The sequence below is a fragment of the Rutidosis leptorrhynchoides genome, chromosome 3, assembly GCF_046630445.1.
Source record: "Rutidosis leptorrhynchoides isolate AG116_Rl617_1_P2 chromosome 3, CSIRO_AGI_Rlap_v1, whole genome shotgun sequence".
Taxonomy (NCBI): Eukaryota; Viridiplantae; Streptophyta; class Magnoliopsida; order Asterales; family Asteraceae; genus Rutidosis; species Rutidosis leptorrhynchoides.
The window spans coordinates 276,744,060-276,750,902 of NC_092335.1; positions in this window are offsets into that span (position 1 = coordinate 276,744,060).

Below are 6,843 nucleotides of genomic sequence, written 5' to 3' on the forward strand. Positions count from 1 at the left end.
CAAAAATATTAGTAATCATTCATGACTTATTTACAAGTAAACAAAATTACACATCCTTTATATCTAATCCATATACCAACGACCAAAAACACCTACAAACACTTTCATTCTTCAATTTTCTTCATCTAATTGCTCTCTCTCAAGTTCTATCTTCAAGTTCTAAGTGTTCTTCATAAATTCTATAAGTTTTAGTTTCATAAAATCAAGAATACTTCCAAGTTTGCTAGCTTACTTCCAATCTTGTAAAGTGATCATCCAACCTCAAGAAATCTTTCTTATTTACAGTAAGATATCTTTCTAGTACAAGGTAATACTCATATTCAAACTTTTATTCAATTTCTATAACTATAACAATCTTATTTCGAGTGGAAATCTTACTTGAACTTATTTTCGTGTCATGATTCTGCTTCAAGAACTTTCAAGCCATCCAAGGATCCTTTGAAGCTAGATATATATTTCTCATTTCCAGTAGGTTTACCCACTAAAATTAAGGTAGTAATGATGTTCATAACATCATTCGATTCATACATATAAAACTATCTTATTCAAAGATTTAAACTTGTAATCACTAGAACATAGTTTAGTTAATTCTAAACTTGTTCGCAAATAAAGTTAATCCTTCTAACTTGACTTTTAAAATCAACTAAACACATGTTCTATATCTATATGATATTCTAACTTAATGATTTAAAACCTGAAAACACGAAAAACACCGTAAAATCGGACATACGCCGTCGTAGTAACACCGCGGGCTGTTTTGGGTTTGATAATTAAAAACTTTGATAAACTTTGATTTAAAAGTTGTTCTTATGGGAAAATGATTTTTCTTATGAACATGAAACTTTATCCAAAAATCATGGTTAAACTCAAAGTGGAAGTATGTTTTTCAAAATGGTCATCAAGACGTCGTTCTTTCGACTGAAATGACTACCTCTTACAAAAACGAATTGTAACTTATATTTCTGACAATAAACCTATACTTTTTCTATTTTGATTCATAAAATAGAGTTTAATATGAAACCATAGAAATTTGATTCACTCAAAACGGATTTAAAACGAAGAAGTTATGGGTAAAACAAGATTGGATATTTTTGATTGTTGTAGCTACGGGAAATATTGTAACAATACTATACAAATCATATCCTAGCTAACTTATATTGTATTATACATGTATTCTAATATATTATGTAATCTTGGGATACCATAGACACGTATGCAAATGTTTTGACATATCATACCGATCCATGTATATATATTATTTGGAACAACCATAGACACTCTATATGCAGTAATGTTGGAGTTAACTATACAGGGTTGAGGTTGATTCTAAAAATATATATACTTTGAGTTGTGATCTAGCCTGAGACGTGTATACACTGGGTCGTAGATTGATTTAAGATAATATATATTGATTTATTTCTGTACATCTAATTGTGGACAACTAATTGTAGGTTACTAACGAGGACAGCTGACTTAATGAATTTAAAACATTAAAACGTATTAAAAATGTTGTAAATATATTTTGAACATACTTTGATATATATGTACATATTTGTTATAGGTTCGTGAATCGACCAGTGGCCAAGTCTTACTTCCCGACTAAGTAAAAATCTGTGAAAATGAGTTATAGTCCCACTTTTAAAATCTAATATTTTGGGATGAGAATACATGTAATTTTATAAATGTTTTATGAAATAGACACAAGTAAATGGAACTATATTATATGGGTGAATGATCGAAGCTGAATATGCCCCTTTTTAGCTTGGTAGCCAAAGAATTTGGGAACAGACCCCCAAATTGACGCGAATCCTAAAGATAGATCTATTGGGCCCAACAAGCACCATTCTGGAATTTGGAATGCTTTAGTACTTCGAAATTATCATGTTCGATGGGTGTCCCAGAATGATGGGGATATTCTATATGCATCTTGTTAATGTCGGTTAGCAGGTGTTCACCATATGAATGAATTTTATCTCTATGTATGGGATGTATATTGAAATATGAAATCTTGTGCTCTATTATTATGATTTGATAATATATAGGTTAAACCTATAACTCACCAACATTTTTGTTGACGTTTTAAGCATGTTTATACTCAGGTGATTATTAAGAGCTTCCGCTGTTGCATACTAAAATAAGGACAAGATTTGGAGTCCATGCTTGTATGATATGTAAAAACTGCATTCAAGAAACTTATTTTTGATGTAATATATTCTTATTGTAAACCATTATGTAATGATCGTGTGTAAACGGTATATTTTAGATTATCATTATTTGATAATCTATGTAATGCTTTTTAAACCTTTATCGATAAAATAAAGGTTATGGTTGTTTTAAAAATGAATGCAGTCTTTGAAAAACGTCTCATATAGAGGTCAAAACCTCGCGACGAAATCAATTAATATGGAACGTTTATAATCAATATGAACGGAACATTTCAGTTGGTATCCGAGCGTTGGTCTTAGAGAACCAGAAATTTGCATTAGTGTGTCTTATCGAGTTTGTTAGGATACATTAGTGAGTCTGGACTTCGACCGTGTTTTCTTTAAAAACGATTGCTTAACACTTTTGTTGGAAACTATATATTATTAACATGTAAATATTATGTGATATATTAACCTCTTAATGTGTTTGATATTGTGTGATATATGTCTACCACTAGTACAAATCTCATCGACTCACCTAATAATAATGAAGAGTCGAATATAATTTGGGAAGATTCACAAATTCCCTAAGAAGAACCGGAAGAGGAGGAACCGGAAGAGGAGAAACCGGAGGAGGAAGAACCGGAAGAAGAAGAGGTTCCGGAGGAAGAAATATTGATACCTACAGTAAATCGGTTAAATAAAAGAAAATCATCAACCAACGGACCAAAGTTAAAAATGGTCAATGGTGTTTCCACCGAGGAAGCAAAATATTGGGAAGATTACCAATTTTCCGATGAATCGGATCCTGATGAGGATTCCAATGATGTTATAGAACTTATCTCGACCCAATTTAATATAGCAAAAGAAAATAATAAGGGAAAAGGTATAAAAATAGAGAAACCTGATTCCAACCCCAATGAACTTTATATGTATCGGCAACGTCCGTATTTCCTAAATTGTAACAATATCTCGGGAACCTCTAAACCACCAGGTTTTTCTAAACCATTTTGGAAAATGACGGCTCTTATTAGAGGAACACCATATATTCCTAGAAAATTAGGAAAATGAACCAAGTACGAAGAAGAAGAAACCAGTGATTCAGATTAGAGAGTTGTAATCATGTTGTGTATTATATGTATTGTAGTGTGCTTGTACTTTTATGTTCTATGTAAAAATTGCTTGTATTGTTTGTTAATTATCTTTTACGAATCTAATCCTTGTCTATTTTACAGTATAAAAACAAAATGGATGTTAAGGGTAGACAACCGAATATTTTAGAAGATCTACCAGAGGATATGATTGAGGAAATCTTGTCTAGAGTCGGTCAGAATTCATCAGCACAATTAATTATGGCAAAATTAACTTGTCAAACATTAGAAAGACTTTTCAGAAATGCCTTAGTTTATAAAAGGCTTTAATTTGATAGGTGGGGTATATCACATTGGGGAGACTGTAAGTTACGCTGTGTTTTCTTTAAAGCGTTAAATGCGGGGAACCCAAATGCAATTTTACGCTACGGGTTAAGAACCTATTTTGACTCAACATATCCCAACATAGGATTTCGTGAGTTAGAAAGAGCTTCTAACATGCAACATAAAGAAGCATGTTATACTTACGGGTTATGTCATACCCCGTCCAAAATCTTTCGAACAAATACAATAACATATGGTACCATCGCGATGAACTGATTTCTATATGCCATGAACGACTCCATTTAATATGAGCAAATGCACAGCGGAAGATTTCTTTCATACCTGAAAATAAACATGCTTTAAAGTGTCAACCAAAAGGCTGGTGAGTTCATAGGTTTATCATAAAAGAATAAAATTCATCATTTTGATAGACCACAAAATTTAAATGCTGCATGGTACAAATGGGCCCGAATCCTATACACACCTGTAATGTACATGCGATATCTTTTAAATACAGTACACCTTTCTCGTGTACGAAATCATTTTAACAAATCTTTGTAACCGTACACATATCTCGTGTACAAAATATCATACACATAACCTGTGTATAAAATCATTCTCTCGAGATATAACATTCACTTCAATTGGTGGCAATTATCATGTCCACGTAATTCAATGGTGGCAATTATCATGTCCACATAATTCAATGGTGGCAATTACCATGTCCACATAATTCAATAATAATCTGCAGAACTTCTGTCTGCATAATAATTCATTCGAGAAATGTTTTTCTTGTGTCTATCTCGTCAAACATTTATAAAAGCATTTCATGTATTCGCAGTTCAAAATATATTTCAAAAGCATTTAATAAAGCACTTGTAAAAACAGCGCATGTATTCTCAGTCCCAAAAATGTAAAGAGTAAAAGGGAATCAAATGAACTCACCATACTGTATTTTGTAGTAAAAATACATATTACAAAACTGAACAATGCAGGGTTGGCCTTGGATTCACGAACCTATATCAATTGTATATCTATTAAGACATATAATGGAAATCACATAATTTCCTTTATTACTTATATATTATATGAAATGTCCCGTTCTTATTGATTAAAAACGTTCCATATTAATTGATTTCGTTGCGAGGTTTTGACCTCTATATGAGACGTTTTTCAAAGACTGCATTCATTTTTAAACAAACCATAACCTTTATTTCATCAATAAAGGTTTAAAAAGCTTTACGTAGATTATCAAATAATGATAATCTAAAATATCCTGTTTACACACGACCATTACATAATGGTTTACAATACAAATATGTTACAACAAAATAAGTTTCTTGAATGCAGTTTTTACACAATATCATACAAGCATGGACTCCAAATCTTGTCCTTATTTAAGTATGCGACAGCGGAAGCTCTTAATAATCACCTGAGAATAAACATGCTTAAAACGTCAACAAAAATGTTGGTGAGTTATAGGTTTAACCTATATATATCAAATCGTAACAATAGACCACAAGATTTCATATTTCAATACACATCCCATACATAGAGATAAAAATCATTCATATGGTGAACACCTGGTAACCGACAATAACAAGATGCATATATAAGAATATCCCCATCATTCCGGGACACCCTTCGGATATGATATAAATTTCGAAGTACTAAAGCATCCGGTACTTTGGATGGGGTTTGTTAGGCCCAATAGATCTATCTTTAGGATTCGCGTCAATTAGGGTGTCTGTTCCCTAATTCTTAGATTACCAGACTTAATAAAAAGGGGCATATTCGATTTCGATAATTCAACCATAGAATGTAGTTTCACGTACTTGTGTCTATTTTGTAAATCATTTATAAAACCTGCATGTATTCTCATCCCAAAAATATTAGAGTTTAAAAGTGGGACTATAACTCACTTTCACAGATTTTTACTTCGTCGGGAAGTAAGACTTGGCCACTGGTTGATTCACGAACCTATAACAATATATACATATATATCAAAGTATGTTCAAAATATATTTACAACACTTTTAATATATTTTGATGTTTTAAGTTTATTAAGTCAGCTGTCCTCGTTAGTAACCTACAACTAGTTGTCCACAGTTAGATGTACAGAAATAAATCGATAAATATTATCTTGAATCAATCCACGACCCAGTGTATACGTATCTCAGTATTGATCACAACTCAAACTATATATATTTTGGAATCAACCTCAACCCTGTATAGCTAACTCCAACATTCACATATAGAGTGTCTATGGTTGTTCCGAAATATATATAGATGTGTCGACATGATAGGTCGAAACATTGTATACGTGTCTATGGTATCTCAAGATTACATAATATATAATACAAGTTGATTAAGTTATGGTTGGAATAGATTTGTTACCAATTTTCACGTAGCTAAAATGAGAAAAATTATCCAATCTTGTTTTACCCATAACTTCTTCATTTTAAATCCGTTTTGAGTGAATCAAATTGCTATGGTTTCATATTGAACTCTATTTTATGAATCTAAACAAAAAAAGTATAGGTTTCTAGTCGGAAAAATAAGTTACAAGTCGTTTTTGTAAAGGTAGTCATTTCAGTCGAAAGAACGACGTCTAGATGACCATTTTAGAAAACATACTTCCACTTTGAGTTTAACCATAATTTTTGGATATAGTTTCATGTTCATAATAAAAATCATTTTCTCAGAATAACAACTTTTAAATCAAAGTTTATCATAGTTTTTAATTAACTAACCCAAAACAGCCCGCGGTGTTACTACGACGGCGTAAATCCGGTTTTACGGTGTTTTTCGTGTTTCCAGGTTTTAAATCATTAAGTTAGCATATCATATAGATATAGAACATGTGTTTAGTTGATTTTAAAAGTCAAGTTAGAAGGATTAACTTTTGTTTGCGAACAAGTTTAGAATTAACTAAACTATGTTCTAGTGATTACAAGTTTAAACCTTCGAATAAGATAGCTTTATATGTATGAATCGAATGATGTTATGAACATCATTACTACCTTAAGTTCCTTGGATGAACCTACTGGAAAAGAGAAAAATGGATCTAGCTTCAATGGATCCTTGGATGGCTCAAAGTTCTTGAAGCAAAATCATGACACGAAAACAAGTTCAAGTAAGATCATCACTTGAAATAAGATTGTTATAGTTATAGAAATTGAACCAAAGTTTGAATATGATTATTACCTTGTATTAGAATGATAACCTACTGTAAGAAACAAAGATTTCTTGAGGTTGGATGATCACCTTACAAGATTGGAAGT